The sequence below is a fragment of the Ambystoma mexicanum genome, chromosome 6p (genome assembly GCF_040938575.1).
Source record: "Ambystoma mexicanum isolate Mex_15411 chromosome 6p, UKY_AmexF1_1, whole genome shotgun sequence".
NCBI lineage: Eukaryota > Metazoa > Chordata > Amphibia > Caudata > Ambystomatidae > Ambystoma > Ambystoma mexicanum.
Window position 1 is genome coordinate 1,385,097,972 of NC_090935.1, and position 27,021 is coordinate 1,385,124,992.

Consider the following 27,021-nt stretch of genomic DNA (forward strand, 5'->3'; position numbering starts at 1 on the left):
TCAGTGGTGCGCGGGAAATTCTACACGCGATTTGGCTGTGTGCTCCCAGGTATTCCCTGTACACCCTCCACGGCCCCTGCAGGCAGCACACACCACAGGGGACTACCCTGCACACCTGCTCATGTCACCCAGCACCCCCACCCCCCAGCATCCAGGGGCACCCTCCACCAGGCCCCCACTCATGTCTCCCACCACCCCCACCCCCCAGCAGTGCAGGGGCAGCCTCCACCAGGCCCCCACACATGTCTACCACCACCCCCACCCCCCAGCCACCAGGGGCACCCTCCACCAGGCCCCCACTCATGTCTCCCACCACCCCCACCCCCCAGCCACCAGGGGCAGCCTCCACCAGGCCCCCACTCATGTCTACCATCACCCCCACCCCCCAGCAGTGCAGGGGCACCCTCCACCAGGCCCCCACTCATGTCTCCCACCACCCCCACCCCCAGCAGTGCAGGGGCAGCCTCCACCAGGCCCCCACCCATGTCTACCACCACCCCCACCCCCCCAGCCACCAGGGGCACCCTCCACCAGGCCCCCACTCATGTCTCCCACCACCCCCACCCCCCAGCCACCAGGGGCACCCTCCAACAGGCCCCCACTCATGTCTCCCACCACCCCCACCCCCCAGCAGTGCAGGGGCAGCCTCCACCAGGCCCCCACTCATGTCTCCCACCACCACCACCCCCCAGCAGTGCAGAGGCACCCTCCACCAGGCCCCCACTCATGGCCCCTATCACCCCCATCCCCCCGCCACCAGGGCCAGCCTCCACCAGGCCCCCACCCATGTCTTCCACCACCCCCACCCCCCAGCAGTGCAGGGGCACCCTCCACCAGGCCCCCACTCATGTCTCCCACCACCCCCACCCCCCAGCAGTGCAGGGGCAGCCTCCACCAGGCCCCCACTCATGTCTACCACCACCCCCACCCCCCAGCCACCAGGGGCAGCCTCCACCAGGCCCCCACTCATGTCTCCCACCCACCCCCACCCCCCAGCCACCATGGGCAGCCCCCACCAGGCCCCCACTCATGTCCCCTATCACCCCCGGCCCCCAGCATCCAGGGGCACCCTCCACCAGGCCCCCACTCATGTCTCCCACCACCCCCACCCCCCAGCAGTGCAGGGGCAGCCTCCACCAGGCCCCCACTCATGTCTCCCACCACCCCCACCCCCCAGCATCCAGGGGCACCCTCCACCAGGCCCCCTGCCACCACCCCCACCCCCCAGCAGTGCAGGGGCAGCCTCCACCAGGCCCCCACTCATGTCTACCACCCCCCCACCCCCCAGCATCCAGGGGCACCCTCCAACAGGCCCCCACTCATGTCTCCCACCACCCCCACCCCCCAGCCACCATGGGCAGCCCCCACCAGGCCCCCACTCATGTCTCCCACCCACCCCCACCCCCCAGCCACCATGGGCAGCCCCCACCAGGCCCCCACTCATGTCCCCTATCACCCCCACCCCCCAGCAGTGCAGGGGCACCCTGCACCAGGCCCCCACTCATGTCCCCCTGCACCCCCACCCCCCAGGATCCAGGGGCACCCTCCACCAGGCCCCCACTCATGGCCCCTATCACCCCCACCCCCCAGCCACAATGGGCAGCCTCCACCAGGCCCCCACCCATGTCTCCCACCACCCCCACCCCCCAGCAGTGCAGGGGCACCCTCCACCAGGGCCCCACTCATGTCTCCCATCACCCCCACCCCCCAGCAGTGCAGGAGCAGCCTCCACCAGGCCCCCACTCATGTCTACCACCACCCCCACCCTCCAGCCACCAGGGGCAGCCCCCACCAGGCCCCCACTCATGTCTCCCACCCACCCCCACCCCCCAGCCACCATGGGCAGCCCCCACCAGGCCCCCACTCATGTCCCCTATCACCCCCACCCCCCAGCAGTGCAGGGGCACCCTCCACCAGGCCCCCACTCATGTCCCCATGCACCCCCACCCCCCAGCATCCAGGGGCACCCTAAACCAGGCCCCCACTCATGGCCCCTATCACCCTCACCCCCCCGCCACCAGGGGCAGCCTCCACCAGGCCCCCACCCATGTCTCCCACCACCCCCATCCCCCAGCAGTGCAGGGGCACCCTCCACCAGGCCCCCACTCATGTCTCCCACCACCCCCTCCCCCCAGCAGTGCAGGGGCAGCCTCCACCAGGCCCCCACTCATGTCTACCACCACCCCCACCCCCCAGCCACCAGGGGCACCCTCCACCAGGCCCCCACTCATGTCTCCCACCACCCCCACCCCCCAGCCAGCAGGGGCAGCCTCCACCAGGCCCCCACTCATGTCTACCACCACCCCCACCCCCCAGCAGTGCAGGGGCACCCTCCACCAGGCCCCCACTCATGTCTCCCACCACCCCCACCCCCCAGCAGTGCAGGGGCAGCCTCCACCAGGCCCCCACTCATGTCTACCACCACCCCCACCCCCCAGCCACCAGGGGCAGCCCCCACCAGGCCCCCACTCATGTCTCCCACCCACCCCCACCCCCCAGCCACCATGGGCAGCCCCCACCAGGCCCCCACTCATGTCCCCTATCACCCCCACCCCCCAGCAGTGCAGGGGCACCCTCCACCAGGCCCCCACTCATGTCCCCCTGCACCCCCACCCCCCAGCATCCAGGGGCACCCTCCACCAGGCCCCCACTCATGGCCCCTATCACCCCCATCCCCCGCCACCAGGGGCAGCCTCCACCAGGCCCCCACCCATGTCTCCCACCACCCCCACCCCCCAGCAGTGCAGGGGCACCCTCCACCAGGCCCCCACTCATGTCTCCCACCACCCCCACCCCCCAGCAGTGCAGGGGCAGCCTCCACCAGGCCCCCACTCATGTCTACCACCACCACCACCCCCCAGCCACCAGGGGCACCCTCCACCAGGCCCCCACTCATGTCTCCCACCACCCCCACCCCCCAGCCACCAGGGGCACCCTCCACCAGGCCCCCACTCATGTCTTCCACCACCCCCATCCCCCAGCCACCAGGGGCACCCTCCACCAGGCCCCCACTCATGTCTCCCACCACCCCCACTCCCCAGCAGTGCAGGGGCAGCCTCCACCAGGCCCCCACTCATGTCTCCCACCACCCCCACGCCCCAGCAGTGCAGGGGCACCCTCCACCAGGCCCCCACTCATGGCCCCTATCACCCCCACCCCCCGCCACCAGGGGCAGCCTCCACCAGGCCCCCACCCATGTCCCCCTGCACCCAGGTCCTCACAATCACCAACCATGTGCGTAATGGTCAGCCTCCACAGCCAAAAGGCCCTACCAAGTAACCCATTCACCCACATGGAAATGAAAATTACATGTTACACCCCCAACGTACATAAAGCAAATGAACCCATGTCTGTCACACACAATGGTTGCAAATGAATTTGAAAACACCCAACATGACATGCATGAAACCAATGAGATGATACCACACAGTGAAGTATGAAAACAAAAATGTATTAAAAAAATATGAATGCAAATGAAATGAAACAAACTACAATGCCAATGAAAAAAAGAAAAGGTGCATGTCCGTCCCAAAAAATGAAAAACACCAAATCCCAAAAAAATGTACTTCAAAGTCACATTAAAAATGAAATCAATCCGACAGAAAAAAAATAAAATCCAAACACCATTGCTCCATGGAGAAGAAAAAATAAAATTAAAAAATAAAACAATCCAATGAAGAACTATGTACAAAATATTCAAGGGTCCATGAGCCCAACTGAACAAAGGAAACCTACAAAAAACCCTAACAAAAATGCAACTATATACCCCCCGCTCATGCCCCATGTCTGTCTCCTGTTCCCCCCACCCGCTCATGCCCCGTGTCTCTCTCCTGTACCCCCCACCCCCGCTCATGCCCCGTGTCTCTCTCCTGTTGCCCCCCACCCCCTGCTCATGCCCCGTGTCTCTCTCCTGTTGCCCCCCACCCCCTGCTCATGCCCCGTGTCTGTCTCATGTACATCCCCACCACCCGCTCATGCCCCGTGTCTCTCTCCTGTTGCCCCCCACCCCCCGCTCATGCCCCGTGTCTGTCTCCTGTTCCCCCCACCCCCCGCCGCTCATGCCCCGTGTCTGTCTCCTGTTGCCCCCACCCATGCCCCGTGTCTGTCTCCTGTACCCCCCCACTCCGCGCTCATGCCCCGTGTCTCTTTCCTGTTGCCTCCCACCCCCCGCTCATGCCCCGTGTCTGTCTCCTGTTGCCGCCACCCCCCGCTCATACCCCGTGTCTGTCTCCTGTTCTCCCCCATCCCCCGCTCATGCCCCGTGTCTGTCTCCTGTTCTCCCCACCCCCCCGCTCATGCCCAGTGTCTGTCTCCTGTTCTCCCCACCCCCGCTCATGCCCCGTGTCTCTCTCCTGTTGGCTCCACCCTCCGCTCATGCCCTGTGTTTCCCTCGTGTTACCCCCCACCCTCCCGCTCTTGCCCCGTGCCTCCCTCGTGTTCCCCCCACCCCCGCTCTTGCCCCTTGTATCTCTCCTTTCCCACCCACCCCCGCTCATGTCCCGTGTGTGCCCTGTACCCCCCCGCTCATGCCCGGTGTCTCCCTCGTGTTCCCCCCACCCCCGCTCTTGACCCTTGTATCTCTCCTTTCCCACCCACCCCCGCTCATGTCCCGTGTGTGCCCTGTACCCCCCCACTCATGCCCCGTGTCTCCCTCATGTTCCTCCCCACCCGCGGCTCATGCCCCGTGTATCTCTCGTGTTCCCCCCACCACCGCTCATGCCCCGTGTTTCCTTCCTTCCCCCCCACCTCCTGCTCATGCCCCGTTTGTACCCTGTTCCCTCTCACCCCCAGCTCATGCCCATGTGTCTCCCCTGTTCCCCCCCACCCCCCGCTCATGCCCTGTTGTGTTCTTTATATACCCCACCTTCCCTTTCCATGGTGGCCATCTTGGTAAAAGATTTTCCTTCCTACACCCGGACGCCACAGGCGTCCCGGTGTAGGAAGGAAAATCTTTTTGTTTTTTTTACCACCCGCCGTTCCCACTTTGAGGACATAAGATGTTAGTGTTCTTCATCTATTGAAAAGGATGTTATGGTGACGTTGCACTAATAAAAACCTTTAAAATTTAGTTAAAAAAAATGTTACAGGGACCTTATGGTTAAGTTGCACTAATAAAAACCTATGAAATTCAATGAAAACACTTTGTTAAAGGGACGTTATGGTAAAGTTGCGCTACTAAAAACCTATAAAATTCAGTGAAAAAACTTTGTTAAAGGGACGTTATGGTTAAGTTGCGCTACTAAAAACCTATGAAATTCAGTGAAAAAACTTTGTCAAAGGGACGTTATGGTTCCAAGTAAAACCGAAAACCCTTGAAATTCGCCAGTTATGGGAAGCTAAGCAACCATAACTCGCGCCACCACTGTGCACTGCTAAGACTAACACCCAGGACATCAAAGATGACATCACAAATGTCATTGATGACATCACTGATGACATCACATGTCTGGCTCACTCTTTTTTCTTTTGCTGACATATCTAGGCCACATGGTTTTCTTCAGTAACAGTGAGAAACTAAAAATTTTATTTTATTTGTAGACGTATCCTTCAAGTAGGTTCTTACAGTAATTCCCTTAGAGTCCAGTCACATCATATCAAACATATACATGCGGGAAGACACAAGCTTGAAAGACAGCAATCCTTTTTGTGCATAAAGATAATCAATAGACTTATGAGCACTTTCTGATAGTTCTGTTTTTTTTTTATGGCTGTACTTTCCCTGTATATGGTCATATTTGTATACATTGTACTCACACTACTTTCCTTAGGGTCCAATGACATCAAGTGATACATATACCTAGGGTAAATAGCAGCTTTGAAACAGAGCAATCATTTATTTGCATGAAAATAATCAGTTAAATTATGAATTGTTTCTGCTACTACTTGTGCTTTTTTGCTAACTTCACTTTCCCTGTATATACCCATATTGGTATGTGTTCTTGTGTCTTTGTGTTTTGTCTATAGTAATGCAATTATGTAATACGTGTGTTTTATTAGCTACTTATTACATATTTCACAGTACACAAAAATCTATTAAGAAAACAATTATCATTTCATTATTCAACATATTAACATTACGAATATTATACCTTCATCTTGTACACTGCACACAATGTTATGTTTCTGTATGAGTAGCTTAGTATACTAGATAGAACCCCATAATAGAATGCTATTTATATCAATGCATCGTTCAATGTACTAATTAGGGTATGATATTTATTGCAATGATCCTTGACACTTGTTTCGCAACATTATAATAAGAATCCCTTGTACACATATTTCATGAAAAGTACATACACATGTGATGTCATCAGTGATGTCATCAATGACATTTGTGATGTTATCTTTAATGTCCTGGGTGTTAGTCTTAGCAGTGAACGGTGGTGGTGCGAGTTATGGTTGCTTAGCTTATCATAACTGCCGAATTTCAAGGGTTTTTCGGTTTTACTTAACGTCCCTTTGACAAAGTTTTTTCACTGAATTTCATAGGTTTTTAGTAGCACAACTTAACCATAACGTCCCTTTAACAAAGTTTTTTCACTGAATATATATATGTATATATATATATATATATATATATATATATATATATATATATATATATATATATATATATATATTATGTGATAACATGTGGATGTAATTTATGGTACATAGGCAGTACGAAATTAGAAGTAAAATTACGGATCCTGCAACATCTTCGTGCGATTAAAAACTAAGATCCAACCTACCCCCTAGCCAAGCATTTTGAGGAAAAACACAATGGAGATGTCTCCTCGTTTAGCTATTATGGCATAGATAAAATCTTACCAAATCCAAGAGGGGGTAATCGAGAACTGAGATTGAGACAAACTGAATGCAAATATATTGTCGATTACCAAACAAAATACCCAGATGGCCACAACAAGGATGAGGAGCTCTACACATTTGTGGGAAACTAAAAGTGGTTCCTTGAATTTTCTGTTGTTTTTCGATTTATCTGTTTTATGCCTGTACATACGTATATGAATTCTTTATCCGAGACTATGAGGCCACTGCAGGTCTGCTTTTCCTTGACATATGCTTTCTTTTAACGCACTGTTTTATACAACAGTCCTTACATTTCTTAACATGCAGGAGGCTTTTTAAAATCATCACATATATATTTGTTGAAATACAGTTGTATTTTATCAACTTGTTACAGGCCCTCTCTTTTTTAGACACTTGGTAAATGCATCATTTCTGTTGTTTCCTCTCTCCCCTGTCCCCTAGGTGCCTCTTTCTTTCCTCCGGTTATGGAGTGACCATATATAATGAAAGCATCAAGAGGCCGATTCATGGAATAATTAGCGCGGCGCAAGTGGCCAAAAACGTGCGAATCGCAGTGAAATAGCGAAAATCGCAGTGCAAGTGCGAAAATCGCACGAAAAGCAGCGCACATCGATTCATGGAAGGCCGTGCGCGAGAAAACCATCGGATGTGCGACAAAAAAGTGCGCGGCGCACATTGGCGCACAGGCCATCTAACTGCGTGCGCCAGGTCACAGCGAAAATCGCACAGGCCACAGCGAAAATCGCACATAGCGCGGCGCACGCAACAAAAGTAGGCGGAACACGGGGCGTAACACTCGGAATGGGGAACAACTTGCCAAAATGTGGGCGTCACGGGGGAAGTACAGGGTACAAGTGCGCGGAACGCCCACACGCTCGCCTACAACACGTATTCATGGAATAGAATAGGGCAAAAAAGCGCACGCTCAAACCAGCGCACAGGCACAAACACGACCGCCACAAGAAAGCAGGCGGTAGCGTCTCTGCGCCTGTAAGAAATGTGCGCCAAAAGGTGCGCCAAAAAATAGCACCTATATACTGCCATGATGAATGTCCCATACTGTGGCCCTCCAGGACAAATGACGTGCAAAGGGGTACCCACAAACACGGACACCCGCTGACAAAAAATACGTGTGCGTGTATACCGCGGTGCGCGGGAAGTCTCACACGCGAATTGGCAGGGCATGTGAATTCCAGGGGTTTGCGGGAAGTTCCACACGCAATTTGTCAGGGTACGTGGATTACAGGGGTGCGCGGGAAGTTCCACACGCAATTTGGCCGTGTACGTGGATTTCAGGGGTGCGCGGGAAGTCCCACAAGTGATTTGGCCGGGTACATGGATTTCAGGGGTGCGCGGGAAGTTCCACACGCGATTTGTCAGGGTACGTGGATTTCAGTGGTGCGCGGGAAGTTCCACACGCGATTTGGCCGTGTACGTGGATTTCAGGGGTGCGCGGGAAGTACCACACGCGATTTGCCGGGTACGTGGATTTCAGGGGTGCGTGGGAAGTTCCACACGCGATTTGTCAGGGTACGTGGATTTCAGGGGTGCGCGGGAAGTTCCACACGCGATTTGGCCATGTACGTGGATTTCAGGGGTGCGCGGGAAGTTCCACGCGCGATTTGGCCGGGTACGTGGATTTCAGGGGTGCGCGGGAAGTTCCACACGCGATTTGTCAGTGTACGTGGATTTCAGTGGTGCGCGGGAAATTCTACACGCGATTTGGCTGTGTGCTCCCAGGTATTCCCTGTACACCCTCCACGGCCCCTGCAGGCAGCACACACCACAGGGGACTACCCTGCACACCTGCTCATGTCACCCAGCACCCCCACCCCCCAGGATCCAGGGGCACCCTCCACCAGGCCCCCACTCATGTCTCCCACCACCCCCACCCCCCAGCAGTGCAGGGGCAGCCTCCACCAGGCCCCCACACATGTCTACCACCACCCCCACCCCCCAGCCACCAGGGGCACCCTCCACCAGGCCCCCACTCATGTCTCCCACCACCCCCACCCCCCAGCCACCAGGGGCAGCCTCCACCAGGCCCCCACTCATGTCTACCATCACCCCCACCCCCCAGCAGTGCAGGGGCACCCTCCACCAGGCCCCCACTCATGTCTCCCACCACCCCCACCCCCAGCAGTGCAGGGGCAGCCTCCACCAGGCCCCCACCCATGTCTACCACCACCCCCACCCCCCCAGCCACCAGGGGCACCCTCCACCAGGCCCCCACTCATGTCTCCCACCACCCCCACCCCCCAGCCACCAGGGGCACCCTCCAACAGGCCCCCACTCATGTCTCCCACCACCCCCACCCCCCAGCAGTGCAGGGGCAGCCTCCACCAGGCCCCCACTCATGTCTCCCACCACCACCACCCCCCAGCAGTGCAGAGGCACCCTCCACCAGGCCCCCACTCATGGCCCCTATCACCCCCATCCCCCCGCCACCAGGGCCAGCCTCCACCAGGCCCCCACCCATGTCTCCCACCACCCCCACCCCCCAGCAGTGCAGGGGCACCCTCCACCAGGCCCCCACTCATGTCTCCCACCACCCCCACCCCCCAGCAGTGCAGGGGCAGCCTCCACCAGGCCCCCACTCATGTCTACCACCACCCCCACCCCCCAGCCACCAGGGGCAGCCTCCACCAGGCCCCCACTCATGTCTCCCACCCACCCCCACCCCCCAGCCACCATGGGCAGCCCCCACCAGGCCCCCACTCATGTCCCCTATCACCCCCGGCCCCCAGCATCCAGGGGCACCCTCCACCAGGCCCCCACTCATGTCTCCCACCACCCCCACCCCCCAGCAGTGCAGGGGCAGCCTCCACCAGGCCCCCACTCATGTCTCCCACCACCCCCACCCCCCAGCATCCAGGGGCACCCTCCACCAGGCCCCCACTCATGTCTCCCACCACCCCACCCCCCAGTAGTGCAGGGGCAGCCTCCACCAGGCCCCCACTCATGTCTACCACCCCCCCACCCCCCAGCATCCAGGGGCACCCTCCAACAGGCCCCCACTCATGTCTCCCACCACCCCCACCCCCCAGCCACCATGGGCAGCCCCCACCAGGCCCCCACTCATGTCTCCCACCCACCCCCACCCCCCAGCCACCATGGGCAGCCCCCACCAGGCCCCCACTCATGTCCCCTATCACCCCCACCCCCCAGCAGTGCAGGGGCACCCTGCACCAGGCCCCCACTCATGTCCCCCTGCACCCCCACCCCCCAGGATCCAGGGGCACCCTCCACCAGGCCCCCACTCATGGCCCCTATCACCCCCACCCCCCAGCCACCAGGGGCAGCCTCCACCAGGCCCCCACCCATGTCTCCCACCACCCCCACCCCCCAGCAGTGCAGGGGCACCCTCCACCAGGGCCCCACTCATGTCTCCCATCACCCCCACCCCCCAGCAGTGCAGGGGCAGCCTCCACCAGGCCCCCACTCATGTCTACCACCACCCCCACCCTCCAGCCACCAGGGGCAGCCCCCACCAGGCCCCCACTCATGTCTCCCACCCACCCCCACCCCCCAGCCACCATGGGCAGCCCCCACCAGGCCCCCACTCATGTCCCCTATCACCCCCACCCCCCAGCAGTGCAGGGGCACCCTCCACCAGGCCCCCACTCATGTCCCCATGCACCCCCACCCCCCAGCATCCAGGGGCACCCTAAACCAGGCCCCCACTCATGGCCCCTATCACCCTCACCCCCCCGCCACCAGGGGCAGCCTCCACCAGGCCCCCACCCATGTCTCCCACCACCCCCATCCCCCAGCAGTGCAGGGGCACCCTCCACCAGGCCCCCACTCATGTCTCCCACCACCCCCTCCCCCCAGCAGTGCAGGGGCAGCCTCCACCAGGCCCCCACTCATGTCTACCACCACCCCCACCCCCCAGCCACCAGGGGCACCCTCCACCAGGCCCCCACTCATGTCTCCCACCACCCCCACCCCCAAGCCAGCAGGGGCAGCCTCCACCAGGCCCCCACTCATGTCTACCACCACCCCCACCCCCCAGCAGTGCAGGGGCACCCTCCACCAGGCCCCCACTCATGTCTCCCACCACCCCCACCCCCCAGCAGTGCAGGGGCAGCCTCCACCAGGCCCCCACTCATGTCTACCACCACCCCCACCCCCCAGCCACCAGGGGCAGCCCCCACCAGGCCCCCACTCATGTCTCCCACCCACCCCCACCCCCCAGCCACCATGGGCAGCCCCCACCAGGCCCCCACTCATGTCCCCTATCACCCCCACCCCCCAGCAGTGCAGGGGCACCCTCCACCAGGCCCCCACTCATGTCCCCCTGCACCCCCACCCCCCAGCATCCAGGGGCACCCTCCACCAGGCCCCCACTCATGGCCCCTATCACCCCCATCCCCCGCCACCAGGGGCAGCCTCCACCAGGCCCCCACCCATGTCTCCCACCACCCCCACCCCCCAGCAGTGCAGGGGCACCCTCCACCAGGCCCCCACTCATGTCTCCCACCACCCCCACCCCCCAGCAGTGCAGGGGCAGCCTCCACCAGGCCCCCACTCATGTCTACCACCACCACCACCCCCCAGCCACCAGGGGCACCCTCCACCAGGCCCCCACTCATGTCTCCCACCACCCCCACCCCCCAGCCACCAGGGGCACCCTCCACCAGGCCCCCACTCATGTCTTCCACCACCCCCACCCCCCAGCCACCAGGGGCACCCTCCACCAGGCCCCCACTCATGTCTCCCACCACCCCCACTCCGCAGCAGTGCAGGGGCAGCCTCCACCAGGCCCCCACTCATGTCTCCCACCACCCCCACGCCCCAGCAGTGCAGGGGCACCCTCCACCAGGCCCCCACTCATGGCCCCTATCACCCCCACCCCCCACCACCAGGGGCAGCCTCCACCAGGCCCCCACCCATGTCCCCCTGCACCCAGGTCCTCACAATCACCAACCATGTGCGTAATGGTCAGCCTCCACAGCCAAAAGGCCCTACCAAGTAACCCATTCACCCACATGGAAATGAAAATTACATGTTACACCCCCAACGTACATAAAGCAAATGAACCCATGTCTGTCACACACAATGGTTGCAAATGAATTTGAAAACACCCAACATGACATGCATGAAACCAATGAGATGATACCACACAGTGAAGTATGAAAACAAAAATGTATTAAAAAAATATGAATGCAAATGAAATGAAACAAACTACAATGCCAATGAAAAAAAGAAAAGGTGCATGTCCGTCCCAAAAAATGAAAAACACCAAATCCCAAAAAAATGTACTTCAAAGTCACATTAAAAATGAAATCAATCCGACAGAAAAAAAATAAAATCCAAACACCATTGCTCCATGGAGAAGAAAAAATAAAATTAAAAAATAAAACAATCCAATGAAGAACTATGTACAAAATATCCAAGGGTCCATGAGCCCAACTGAACAAAGGAAACCTACAAAAAACCCTAACAAAAATGCAACTATATACAAAAAGTGGAGCTGTGTCCGTCGACTCCAAATCATAAGAATAAACAAATGAAACCTAAAACTAAAGAACTATATACAAAGGCGGCGGGCAAGTCAAGGCTCACTCCGTTGTGTTCCGGGCCAGGGCATCATCAAACTCCTCGTCTATGTCCCGGAGGCGGTCCTGTTCCATGGCCCCGAGGGTCCGCAGGGACGACGCCATCTGCTCCTCCAACCCCCTGCGGATTGCCTCGAGGCACTCGGCCCGCCTCAGGGCCCTCCGCATGGAGTTCTCCGCCCTGACCATCGTAAGCCGCTCCTCTTCCGCCCGCCGCCGCTCCGCACCTATCTGCTGGCCCAACTGCAGCCACACGGAAGACACTTCCTGTCCTGGGTCCTCCTGCCCTCCGGCCGATGCCTGCCCCTCCGATGTTGATGGCTCCGAGCCATGATGCCTCCCACGTTGACTTTGCTGCTGCCTCCGACGCAACTGCCTCTGCCAGCACGACGGCATCCAGGCTGATGGAATCCACCAACGCCGTCATACACGTGCCCTGCCTGATGATGCCGGCACATCCTCCATCTGCTGGGGTACAGTTGCTGTGGTGTCCACCCCTGCTTGACCTCCGACTCCTGACTGTGGCAGGGATGGGATCCCCACCGAGCTGGCTGCATAGGTCAGGGCAGGTCCACAGGGGGCCCTGGTGGCATCTGGGCCAGAAGACGGCAAGGAGAACGTCTGGCATATAGCCTCCACAGAGGAAGAGAGGGCCGCCAGATTGGCCGACACATGCAGGAAACCCCCGAACATGGAAGATCCCAATTGGGCCACGTCGGCACGGTGCTCTTCGTGATGATGTGCGTGCTCCTCCCGGGAAGCATGCACGTCATCACGAATTGCACCCGCATGCATCGCAACCCCAATCAGGGCCTTCTCCATACGGACACGGGTCCCCTCGTCCGCAGGTGGAGGGGAGTCAGGTGACATGGACATCCCCTCTACCTGCGGACGGGCCTGGGACGGGGCAACCCTGCTGGTGCATGGTGGTGCACTCACAGGGTCAGGGACAGCGACATGCACAGGCCCCTCCACGGTGACCTGTGCTGCCTCCTGCCCCTGGCCCTGGACTGCACGACTTGCACCAGCAGGGATGCCCCCACCAGGCCCCATGTGTGCCCCTGTGGCGGCCTCCTCCTCCTCTGTGGAAACCACCAACCTGGCTGGCTCCTCACCGTCTTCCACCGTAGCAGGCCCCTGTGGGGGCACACCCACCCCTTCCGCTGCAGCCGTGGGGGCATCCCCGCCACCTTGCTCCACAGCGCCGTCTCCGCCCTCTTCTTCACTAGCCGCTGCGTAGAGGGAGACAAAGAACACAAGCATCAGGGTACTGTACAATGGTCCCCTAGACAGGAAGCAATAGCAGATGAGTACCACTGTCAAAGTACACTTCCATCATGTCCCTCCACAACACATGGGTCAGTCCAGGCAAAACACACACAGTAACAGGCATGGTGCATGCCATGGACATTTCCATACATGTCCAATGGACTCTTGAAACATACAATGATATGGAACTCACATGCATCATGGGTCATGCCTATCACATGCACACACTTCACCTCAGTCACATCCATCTGGCCCCATACACCCCAAACACAGCGGATACAAGGGTAACTAGGCTGCATCAGTGAATCTGTGCATTGTCACACACATGTGTCATGCATCCATGGCATGCACAAGTCACAGACACGCAGGTCAGGCACACAGACATGGCTACCATATATGTACCTGCCATCAGCACCCATCCCTCACCCCCACCCATGTCCAGGAACAGAGACTGGCATGCTCTCATGTCTAAAATCTGCATAGGGCTCCCCATGTGGCATTTAAACACATGCAACAACCATGTGGTTCACACATCACTGGTCGCACATGCATTACCATGATGTCCCTGCACACATACATGCATACATGGCCTATGTCACACATACAGGCAAGTATCAGAGAACCAGCACACCGCAACATGCCCTGTCTCACACAGCAATGCTTGGACACTTACCGCTCAACTCCAGACGGGTCTCCCTCTCAAGGATCTGGGCGTGGAGCGCTGGGCGTACGCGTTCCAGGACCCTCATCTGGATGGAACTCATGCGGCCCCGGCCCCCCTCCACGAGGCGCCGGGCCTTCACGAGGGTCCTGGACCTCAAGTCCTCCCAGCGCTTCTTGATCTTCTGGACGTCGCGGGTTGCCACCCCCTCTGCGTTGATGGCAACCACACAGTCGGCCCAGATCCTCTCCCGTCTTTCCTTGCTGGCGCGGGACGATCCAAAGAGGGCATCATACTGCCCCAGGACATGCTTCACCAGGACACCAACTTCGGTGGCAGTGAAGCTGGTGCCCCTCTGCCCCTCTGGCCTGGGGTTGCCACTGGTGCCAGATGTGGAAGTGCCCGACATGGCAACCCCAGAGGCAGGTGTGGGTGGGCAACTGGGTCCTGGGGCTGGGCTGTGGAGCGATGTAATCCCAGTCGGGAGTATTCAGTTCCAGCAGGGGTGGACACAGCAACTGGACCCCTGCAGATGGCTGATGTGCAGGCACCAAATGGCAGGGCACGGTGGCAGCAGGCAGGCAGGCAGGCAGGCAGCAGCAGATGGCACGTGGGAGGCTGCTCGGGGCACTGGGGGGCAGTAATTCGGCCTTCTGGGCAGGAGCGTGGTCTTCCGTGTGTTTTCGCGTGGCCAGCTTGATACGGAGTGATTTGGCACGTGAAAATCCTGCACGTCAGCGTGAAATTTGAGGAAAGGCCCTTAGTGCGTAAGCGCGTCAGCACGCATACGCGATTCTATTGGACCAAAGGCCCTCAGCGCGTAAGCGCGTCTGTGACGTGACACGCACGGGTGTATCCCGCACAGCACGTGATGACAGAGCACACGTGGAAAGACTGCACGTCACAGTGTCATCGCGTGTAATTGGACAGCACGTCAGAGTGTCATCGCGTGTAATTGGACAAAAGTGCGCGTACACGCGATTGGCCTATGTACGTGTATATCAGGGGTGCGCGGGCACTTACACACGCAAGTACGTCAGCGCACCTGTATCCCGGGGTGCGTGGGAATTTCCACACGCTATTGGACTGGGTACTGGATTTCAGGGGTGCGCGGGTCACACGCTCGCCTACAACACGCGCAACGCATACATTTGCGCGCTAACAAAATAACAAGCTCAGACCCAGGATGAACATACGTTCCTAGCAGCAGTGGGCGTGGGCTACCAAAGGAGGAGGAGGAGGATAGTCAGGGCCAGAATATTCACACCCAGAACCAGCCTTTTCGGGATGCCTGATGACCAGGTGTATGGGAGGTACAGGTTTCCACCACACATAATACTGGACCTGGTGAGTGAGTGGGAGGATGACCTCACATCACCCACCCTGTGCTCCCAAGCACTCAGCCCCCTGGAGAAGGTCCTCAATGTACTGCACTTCTTAGCCACTGGATCATTTCAGCGGACAAGTGCCATAGTGGGTGGGGTATCACAGGCCACCCAGTCACGCTGCCTACACCAGGTCTTGAACATCATCACTGCACGCCCATCAGTCCGCAGGCACATATACCTGCCCAGAACACCTGCAGAAAGGCATGCTGCCGCCCTGGATTTTTACGGTGTGGCACGATTCCCCAAAGTGCTAGGTGCCATCGACTGCACCCATGTGGCTCTACGTCCCCCCAGGGCATCAGAGCACATCTATAGGAACCGCAAGCACTGGCATTCCATCAACGTGTATAGCAGGTAGTATGTAATGCCAAGGGAATCATCACCTCAGTATATGCCAACTATCCCGGGTCCATCCACGACAGCTTCATTTACCGAATGTCCACCCTAAGCCGGGACCTAGAAGCTGGGCGGCATGGCGATACATGGCTGCTTGGTGAGTATGGATGCCACTGCACATGCATGCATGTCAGATACTGAGCAAGGTCACAACCCCACCAATGATACCAATCACCACCTCCACAGAAAACAGTGCCTACTCTCTCAGCCACCACATGAAGACGCCAATTCGGAACCCCACCACGCCACCCCAGGTAAGATATAACACAGCCCACATTACAACCCGGGGCATAGTGGAGCGCACATTCGGAGTGCTAAAGTCACGCTTTAGCTCCCTTGACCGTTCTGGCGGGCAGCTGTTGTACGCTCCCCCAGTAGTGTGCAGGATCATAGTGGCAGCATGTGTCCTGCACAAAGTTGCAACATGCCGGGGCCTGGCCGTGGACATGGTGGTGGCCCCACATCCCCAACCACATGCACAGCCGCTGCGCATGGGAGGGGAAAGGGCACGGGGGGAGGCAGCCCGTACACAGCTAGTGGCTAATTACTTCACATAGAAATCACACCCCTGTGGAGTGCACACTGCCCTGGCACATTCCATCTGACAATCAATGATGACTCAACCTGACACTGATCATGAATGTCTGGAGAATCAACCGTGAAAACCATATCAGCCTGAGATTGTTCACCTGGAAGTGTTACAATGTGTGCATCCCTACCCACACAGACACCACCAATGCAGTTTTGTGAAGAAACACATTAAAGCAGCTAAAATGAATACCCACTTGCAAAATGCAACAAGAGGACAGTGCCATGTCAGCCAACCCATCCCCAGCACCGCCACACGACACACCGTGCCATGTCATGCTATTTGCAGGTAAACAAAGTAATCCCCACAACATGACACTAGTGTCACAATGTACAGTGTGTGCGAGTTGTAATAACATGTGTGTTGGGGATTGTGATGACATGTCTGAGGTTTGCCAATGCCACTCATGTGCAACTGTCATGTGTGTATGTGTCCATTGTACAGTGCCCTGATGCCTGTGTTTTGTTTCTCCCTGTCTGCAGCGTCAACTGATGAAGAGGGCGGAGAAGGTGATGTGGAGCACAGCGGCGGGGATCCCACCGCCAGCCGGAGACGCAAGGCCCGGCTCCCCTCCCGTGTTGTCATCTCGTCGGGGAGTGAGGAGTCCGGTGCCGCGTCCCAGGCCGCAGCTGCCGGGGGGAGGTCCAAGAGGCGGAGGTTGGAGTTGGACTCCTCGGCAGCAGAAGGGGCAGCTGGGACCCCACAGGGCCCAACAGGGGAAGATGGCACGGAGTCATCCAGGTTGGTGGGGGGTTTGGTGGAGGAGGAGGCTGTGCAAGCACCAGAGACGGGGTCTGGAGGTGGGGATCCCACTGGTGCTAGTGGTGCAGTGCAGGACCAGGGACAGGAGGCAGCACAGGCTGCCGCGGAGGTGCCTGTGTGCAATCCTGTCCCCGATCCTGTCCCTGCATCATCTTGCACCAGCAGGGATGCGTACGTCCAGGCCCGTTTTCAGGCAGGGGATGAGCTGACGTCAACTGGCCTTCCTCTGCCTGCGGACGTGGCTATCCAGGTCCGGGTTGAGCCTGTCCTGGCTGGTGTGGCGTTGCGTCAACGGGCCATGCGAGGTGACCTGCAGTCTTTTCATGGAGAGACTGCACGTCATCTCGAATGGCTCGTTGACCACGTCAGCCTACTGGGACAGGTCACCCAGGCCGGATTCCTCCGTCTGATGGGGCTTGCTCCGACCCCCTCCTCAACTGGACCCCCTACGCGCCAGTCGTCCTCTGTGCCATCTTCCCACCCATCAGTCACCTGGGTGCCCTGTGGAGCTGCCTCTGACGGTGCGGCCAGGCTGGTGGAGGAGGCATCCCTGCCACAGTCAGGAGTCGGACGTCCAGCAGGGGTGGCCACATCAACAACTGCACCCCAGCCGGCGGAGTATGTGCAGGCAGCAGGAGGCAGTGCACGGGCAGAGGCGCAGCAGCAGCAACGTGGTGGGAGCCATGAAGGCTCGGGGCCTTCAACATCGGAGGGGCAGGCATCGGCCGCAGGGCTGGTTGACCCAGGACGGGGTGTGTCTTCTGTGTGGCAGCGGTTGGGCCAGCAGATAGGTGCGGAGCGGCGGCGGGCGGAAGAGGCACGGCTCACAATGGTCAGGGCGGAGAACTCCATGCGGAGGGCCCTGAGGCGGGCCGAGTGCCTCGAGGCAATCCGCAGGGGGTTGGAGGAGGACACGGCATTGTCCCTGCGGACCCTCGGGGCCATGGAACAGGACCGCCTCCGGGACATCGAACAGGAGTTCGATGATGCCCTGGCCCGGAACACCACTGAGTGAGCCGCTGGACTTGCCCGCCGCCTTTGTATATAGTTCTTTAGTTTTAGGTTTCCTTTGTTTGTTCTTATGATTTGGAGTCGACGGACACTGCTCCACTTTTTGTATATAGTTGCATTTTAGTTAGGGTTTTTTATAGGTTTCCTTTGTTCAGTTGGGCTCATGGACCCTTGGATGTTTTGTACATAGTTCTTCATTGGATTGATTTTATTTTTCATTTGACTTTGAACAACATTTTTTTGGATTAGGATTTGGTGTATTTATTTATTTTAAACAGACATGCTGCTTATCTTTTTTTCATTGCCATTGTAGTTTGTTTCATTTCTTTTGCATTTATTTTTTTTTTAATACAATTTTGTTTTCATACTTCACTGTGTGGTATCATCTCATTGGTTTCATGCATGTCATGTTGGGTGTTTTCCCATTCAATTGCAACCATTGTGTGTGACGGACATGGGTTCATTAGCTTTATGAACATTGGGGGTGTAACATGTAATTTCCATTTCCATGTGGGTGAATGGGTTACTTGGTAGGGCTTTTTGGCTGTGGAGGCTGACCATAACGCACATGATTGGGGATTGTGAGGACCTGGTGGAGGCTGCCCATGGTGGCTGGGGGGTGGGGGTGGTGGGAGACATGGGTGGGGGCCTGGTGGAGGGTGCCCCTGCACTGCTGGGGGGTGGGGGTGGTGGAAGACATGAGTGGGGGCCTGGTGGAGGGTGCCCCTGGATGCTGGGGGGTGGGGGTGGTGGGAGACATGGGTGGGGGCCTGGTGGAGGGTGCCCCTGCACTGCTGGGGGGTGGGGGTGGTGGGAGACATGAGTAGGGGCCTGGTGGAGGGTGCCCCTGGTGGCTGGGGGGTGGGGGTGGTGGGAGACATGGGTGGGGGCCTGGTGGAGGGTGCCCATGGTGGCTGGGGGGTGGGGGTGGTGGGAGACATGAGTGGGGGCCTGGTGGAGGGTGCCCCTGGTGGCTGGGTGGTGGGGGTGGTGGGAGACATGAGTGTGGGCCTGGTGGAGGGTGCCCCTGGATGCTGGGGGGTGGGGGTGGTGGGAGACATGAGTGGGGGCCTGGTGGAGGGTGCCCCTGCACTGCTGGGGGGTGGGGGTGATAGGGGACATGGGTGGGGGCCTGGTGGAGGGTGCCCCTGGTGGCTGGGGGGTGGGGGTGGTGAGAGACATGAGTTGGGGCCTGGTGGAGGGTGCCCCTGCACTGCTGGGGGATGGGGGTGGTGGGAGACATGAGTGGGGGCCTGGTGGAGGGTGCCCCTGCACTGCTGGGGGGTGGTGGTGATAGGGGACATGGGCGGGGGCCTGGTGGAGGGTGCCCCTGCACTGCTGGGGGGTGGGGGTGGTGGGAGACATGAGTGGGGGCCTGGTGGAGGGTGCCCCTTCTGGCTGGGGGGTGGGGGTGGTGGGAGACATGGGTGGGGGTCTGGTGGAGGGTGCCCCTGGTGGCTGGGGGGTGGGGGTGGTGGGAGACATGAGTGGGGGCCTGGTGGAGGGTGCCCCTGGTGGCTGGGGGGTGGGGGTGGTGGGAGACATGAGTGGGGGCCTGGTGGAGGGTGCCCCTGCACTGCTGGGGGGTGGGGGTGGTGAGAGACATGAGTGGGGGCCTGGTGGAGGCTGCCCCTGGATGCTGGGGGGTGGGGGTGCAGGGGGACATGAGTGGGGGCCTGGTGGGGGCTGCCCATGGGGGGTGGGGGACGGTGGGAGACATGAGTGGGGGCCTGGTGGGGGCTGCCCATGGTGGCGGGGGGGTGGGGGTGGTGGGAGACATGGGTGGGGGCCTGGTGGAGGGTGCCCCTGGTGGCTGGGGGGTGGGGGTGGTGGGAGACATGAGTGGGGGCCTGGTGGAGGGGCCCCTGGTGGCTGGGGGGTGGGGGTGGTGGGAGACATGGGTGAGGGCCTGGTGGAGGGTGCCCTTGCACTGCTGGGGGGTGGGGGGGTGGGAGACATGAGTGGGGGCCTGGTGGAGGGTGCCCCTGCACTGCTGGGGGGTGGGGGTGGTGGGAGACATGGGTGGGGGCCTGGTGGAGGGTGCCCCTGGTGGCTGGGGGTGGGGGTGGTGGGAGACATGAGTGGGGGCCTGGTGGAGGGTGCCCCTGGTGGCTGGGGGGGTGGGGGTGGTGGGAGACATGAGTGGGGGCCTGGTGGAGGGTGCCCCTGCACTGCTGGGGGGTGGGGGTGGTGGGAGACATGAGTGGGGGCCTGGTGGAGGCTGCCCCTGGATGCTGGGGGGTGGGGGTGCAGGGGGACATGAGTGGGGGCCTGGTGGGGGCTGCCCATGGGGGGTGGGGGAGGGTGGGAGACATGAGTGGGGGCCTGGTGGGGGCTGCCCATGGTGGCGGGGGGGTGGGGGTGGTGGGAGACATGGGTGGGGGCCTGGTGGAGGGTGCCCCTGGTGGCTGGGGGGTGGGGGTGGTGGGCGACATGAGTGGGGGCCTGGTGGAGGGTGCCCCTGGTGGCTGGGGGGTGGGGGTGGTGGGAGACATGGGTGAGGGCCTGGTGGAGGGTGCCCTTGCACTGCTGGGGGGTGGGGGTGGTGGGAGACATGAGTGGGGGCCTGGTGGAGGGTGCCCCTGATGGCTGGGGGGTGGGGGTGGTGGTTGACATGAGTGGGGGCCTGGTGGAGGCTGCCCCTGCACTGCTGGGGGGTGGGGGTGGTGGTAGACATGAGTGGGGGCCTGGTGGAGGCTGCCCCTGCACTACTGGGGGGTGGGGGTGGTGGGAGACATGAGTGGGGGCCAGGTGGAGGCTGCCCCTGCACTGCTGGGGGTTGGGGGTGGTGGGAGACATGCATTGTTGATCAGTAGTGCAAGGTGACATGTGGGTTGGCTGGGGGGCATGCCCATGGTGGATGGGCTGCCTGCGGGACATGAGCAGGGGTGCAGGGTAGTCCCCCGTGGTGTGGGCTGCCTGCAGGGGCCGTGGAGGTTGTGGAGCGTACACCTGGGAGGACCCACACGGCCAATTCACGTGTAGTACTCCCCAGAACCCCTGAAATACACATACCCTGCTGAAATCGCGTGTGGAACTTCCCGCGCACCCCTGAAATACACGTACCCTGCTTGCACGGGGCCAATCGTGTGTGGAACTTCCCGCGCACCCCTGAAATACACGTACCCTGCTCGCACTGGCCCAATCGCGTGTGGAACTTCCCGCGCACCCCTGAAATACACGTACCCTGATGAAATCGCGTGTGGAACTTCCCGCGCACCCATGGAATACACGTACCCTGCTCGCACTGGGCCAATCGCGTGTGGAACTTCCCGCGCACCCCTGAAATACACGTACCCTGCTGAAATCGCGTGTGGAACTTCCCGCGCACCCCTGGAATACACGTACCCTGCTGAAATCGCGTGTGAACTTCCCGCGCACTCATGGAATACACGTACCCTGCTCGCACTGGGCCAATCGCGTGTGGAACTTCCCGCGCACCCCTGAAATACACGTACCCTGCTCGCACGGGGCCAATCGCGTGTGGAACTTCCCGCGCACCCCTGAAATACACGTACCCTGCTCGCACTGGGCCAATCGCGAGTGGAACTTCCCGCGCACCCCTGAAATACACGTACCCTGATGAAATCGCATGTGGAACTTCCCGCGCACCCCTGAAATACACGTACCCTGCTTGCACGGGGCCAATCGCGTGTGGAACTTCCCGCGCACCCCTGAAATACACGTTCCCCGCTTGGCGTTTGCTGTTTGCCAGCCCGGTGAACTGGTCAAGGGTTAGCGCAGCCCTTTGCGATGATTTAGCAATTTTGATGGCTTTTCCTTGCGCGAGGGCGTTCTTGGGGGCGTTACTGGCGCTGCTGCAGGGTCGCTGCGATTCGCTGCGCCACGGCTGGTTTTGGAGCCTAAAATCCATGAATACGCTGTGCGCGGAAATCGGTTTTAGCACACGTGCCTGGCGCAGACAATCGCACGCGGACACTCTGCGCCAGCCGCTTGCGACACTTTTCTGCGAAATTCTATGAATTACCCTGCAAGTACCTTAATTTGGCCAAAGAAGCACTTTTTCTTAATCAGGGAAAATTATGGCATGAATATTGTGTTTTATTATACGAGGTAATTATAAACATCATAGTTAAGTTATATACTGAATATATTAAGCTTTCTATTCTGATGAGAAGACTCTTTTATAATCAGTGAAAACCTTGTCAAAATTGTAATGTTGCACTAAGCACTTTATTTGTAACCTTTGTCATTTATATGACACAAAATATTTGCTGTGATTAAGCATAATGTATTCATAAACATCCTAGTTAAGTTATATACTGAATGCACTAAGCACTTTACCTAAATAGGAACACCATTTTTATAATCAGTGTAAACCTTGGAAAGATTGTTATGTGGCACCTAGCACTTTATTTGTACCATTAGTCATTTATATGATATAGAATATTTGCTGCTATCATGCATAATGCACTTTATCCAGCACTGAAGCAACAGTGGAGGGGATGAAATATTGATTATTATGATGCCTATTGTATTATATTCTTAAGGATGAAAAATAACTATTTTTTACCCCCTGTCATACTGAGAGACAATTTTGTTGCCAAAAGCATTTTAATCGATGCACTAAGCACTTTATTCAAGATATTAGAAACTTGACAAATTGGAAACATTGGCAGCTATAATGCACTTTGCACTTTGGTAATGGCATTTAAGATGTTATGCTGTGGTAACTTAAATGGAAGTGACTTTCTCTCAAAAGAATGTTTGGTCATATTTTGGAGATCTTGGTAATACATGACCTATGACAGCACGAACGTTTTGAAAAGTGTGGAAACACACATTGTCATATTGCACAATGCACTTTATGGATATGGGGATAATACATTAGCCCATGAATATCTGAGTGGCTACTTTTGTAGCATCTTTAAAGGTAACACATTGGATGTAAGATATATATGCATATACCTTTTGCCATTCCAAGATGTCACTCAGAGAAACATGCATTGGGTCTGAGAGGGAAACTCAAGGGAAAGTAAAGAAGGACTTCTTTTTTGCATGCACAAGTGTTTAAATGGAAAGCCTGTCATTTATGTTTACAACCAGACGAAGCCCTTTCGGGTGAAACGCGTAGTTGTTTGTGTTCTCTCCTGAGCAACTTGTCCACTATACTTTACAAATAAAGGACGTTTGATGGAGATCCTTTTTTGACGTGTCTGGATGATTTCTATGATTGAGGAAGAGTGCCGTCCAGGAAGCGATATTCCGCTTTCTTTTTCCTTCTTTTTTGTTTTTATATATATATATATTTCAAATACGAACAGCTTCAAACAGAAACAATTCAGGCGAGCAGCACTCCACGAACAAAAGTGTTCCAATAATCCGAATAATCACGGAAATCCAACAGCAAACACTGCAGTTGTGTGTAATATAACAGCCTTTATTTTGCGTGTGCAGCAGATAAAAAATAATCTCCCAGTGCAAATTTTGCTTAGCCAGACGTCAGCCTGACACGTTTCACCACTAACCAGTGGCTTGTTCACAGTCACTCATCAACCATAGAGTGTTTGTTTATATACCAAACACTCCCACCCCAGTGGAAGACATAAATAAGGTGACTTAAAATCTCAAAAATAGTGGCAATTAGCCAGCTTAGCTTGGGCTACTGGTTCACATTGCTGAATGGTATAAGAATATGTTTAAATATCAAACATGACTTTTCAGCCATAGCAAGACAAATACGAGTAAAGTTGGCATTTAAGGTGTTGGTGCTATTCATAATATATGGCACAAACCCCAAATGTAAGGGCAATACGAAAAACATCAAAACTCCCATATTGTTAACATAGTGTTGTCTTTCCCATTGGATACATAGAGGCAGGGGTAACAAAATAAATCTATATATAAAATAAATAATATATATATATTACACGGCCACGGTAGGGCCGTGTAGTTATGGTTAAATTGCTGTTTCCATAGGAAGAGCACTTTTTGGGCTTTTGGGCTTTTGGGCCCACTGGACGAATCTTTACGAAACTTTGCAAAAAAAAGTATATGGGCCACTCTGAATATTTTTGCAAAGTTTGGTGAGGTTTGGTCCAGGGAGGGGGAAAGTTATAGGGGGGGTCCCAAAACTTCTGTTTTTCCCATTGAGTGAATTGAGGAAAAACTTTGCGCACGGCTATAGGCCAAACCGCTGGAAGGATTTTCACAAGATTTGTGGCAGGAGAAGTGGCTTGATCCCGAAAGTGTGCTTTTGTAAGTTTGGTGACCTTGCGTGCAGTACTTTTCTTTAAAATGACCAAAAAGTAGGGCGTAAAAAATTAGTGATATCTATGTCCGCTCCGCGGTCACACTTCCCTGTTCGGTCCACCGACAAGACAATCGATTGGCTAAGGGGCTGGCGTCATGCTCGCGGACACGCAACGTCTCTGCCAATTGGCTGTAGCGAGACGTGTTCGGCGTCAGATTGTTTGGGTGCGCCCGACATCTTGGATCTGCCGACCGCGGAGCGGGTATCAGTGGCAATACCCTATTTTGAAACCTATTTTGCTGTGTCAAAGTGCTTGGGGAGGTTCAGACAGTAAGAGATGGGTGAAAAACTGCTTTTGTAGTGGCGGTAGGTGTTCCTGATGTACTTTGTATGGCCGACTTGTTCGGAATGTTTGTACGTACAGACAACGAGGGGTCTAATAAGGGTAGTATTCCGGTCCATACTCTGTACAGCGAACGTGAAAGCCTTCTAAGGACACGCGTGCTGTTAGCGAACATCGAAATTGAGTACATGCCGTATTTACATTTCTTTTTCCTATGCGTACGCCATTCATTCAAACGCCACCACAGCTGTGACATTCTGCGGTGGTTGTGGCCAGGGCCTCTTCTAAGGACACGCGTGCTGTAAGTGAACATTGACATCCCTTTCTGCATACACCTCTCAAACTCCAAACCAAACACAACCAAAACCTACAGCACAACAAACCGCACAAACTTCACTACATTGCAACAACAAAACAAAACCACACATAGCCTTGCACAACAGTACACGACGACTACCGGCCGCAAACACCCCAGGCCCAGCCAACAGTCCCACCGGGCTTAGGCCACCAACAGCACATCACTGCTCTCTTGCATTTCTCCTGCTTCCTCCCACTAACTCAACCCCCCTCTCCCTTTTCAGAGCCGCCAGAGCACCAAGGGACCACTACGGTGGTGATAGTGTGCGGTACAAATGTCCTTTAACATTAACATTAACATTAACATTGAGTACATGCCGTGTTTACATTACTTTTTCCTATGCGTACGCCATTGATTTAAACGCCACCACGGCTGTGACATGCTGCGGTGGTTGTGGCCAGGGCCTAGAGTCTTGGATGCATGGCCTTAGGCCGTAATCCGACGGCCATACTTCCAAGACTCTAGGCCCTGGCCACAACCACCGCAGCATGTCACAGCCTTGGCTACATCTGTAGTATTGAGTATTGATTAGCTCATTGTGGGGAGTGTGTGCAGTCTTGGATGCATGGCCGAAGGCCATGCACCCAAGAACAAGGTTATAAACACTGGAGGATTAAGCAACTATGGATTTTATATTCTGCATACCCTACATTGAAACATCTATGGCCTCACACCCCAGTCTGTAGCCTGTGGCCACATCTACTGCAACATTTCGCTGATATACGTACACTTGTACTGTAAAACATCATTCAGGTGGTTGTGGGGAGGGCGTAGCGTTTTTGGGGGCGTTTTTGGGGGCATGGCCAAACTTTATACGTAGTGAAATTAGAAGCCACAATGGATGCCATATGCTGTGGTGGTTCTGGCCAGGATCCAGATTTTTGGGTGCATGGTCAAAGCCCATGCACCCAAGACTGAAGTCATAAGCAGTGAGTGTGTAAGTGAAAATGGGTGTGGTGTGGTAGTTGTGTGCATGTCCGTGTGTCTTGCTTGCATGGCTGCAGACTATGCAGCCAAGAGTAAACTTATAAGTAGTCAAATTACAAGCCCCATGCTTTTGCTATGCAGCGATGGTTGTGAGTAGGACCTATAGTCTTGGTAGCTTGGCCATAGGGTGTAGGTGGTAGGTTATACAACGAAGATTCTAGGGCTAGCCTACAGCCGCTGCAGAATATTAGTGGCATAGATTAAACGTGTAGATTTGCATATGTATGAGATGACTGTAATATACTTACTGTTTACTTTGTTCAGAATCCATTTTTGTCTTACATGCCTTTAGTACTTGGCAGAACTATCCTTTTTTAATTTCTGTGATAAAAGAAAAAAACATGTTAGTGTTTGCATTTAATGAAGACTTATTGCATTGTATAATAGACAGTTTAGCTTTTTTTTACACTCATATTTAGTTTATAAACCAGTGTACTGAGCATTTTGCTCAGTTTCTGTGTTTGTTATTCAAATCATTGGGTCTGGGGGAAAAACATCCTTGTTGGATTAATAAAACCCTTTATTTGCTATGCTACACACTATGTTTTTGTTTTCTTTGAGTGTTTCCTTCTTCTTTCTGATTAATGTTATCTTTGTTGCTTGCTGCTGATTTCTAGCAAAAGTTAGATACCTGTTGGCATATTCTAACTGTGCATTTACGGATTTGTGATA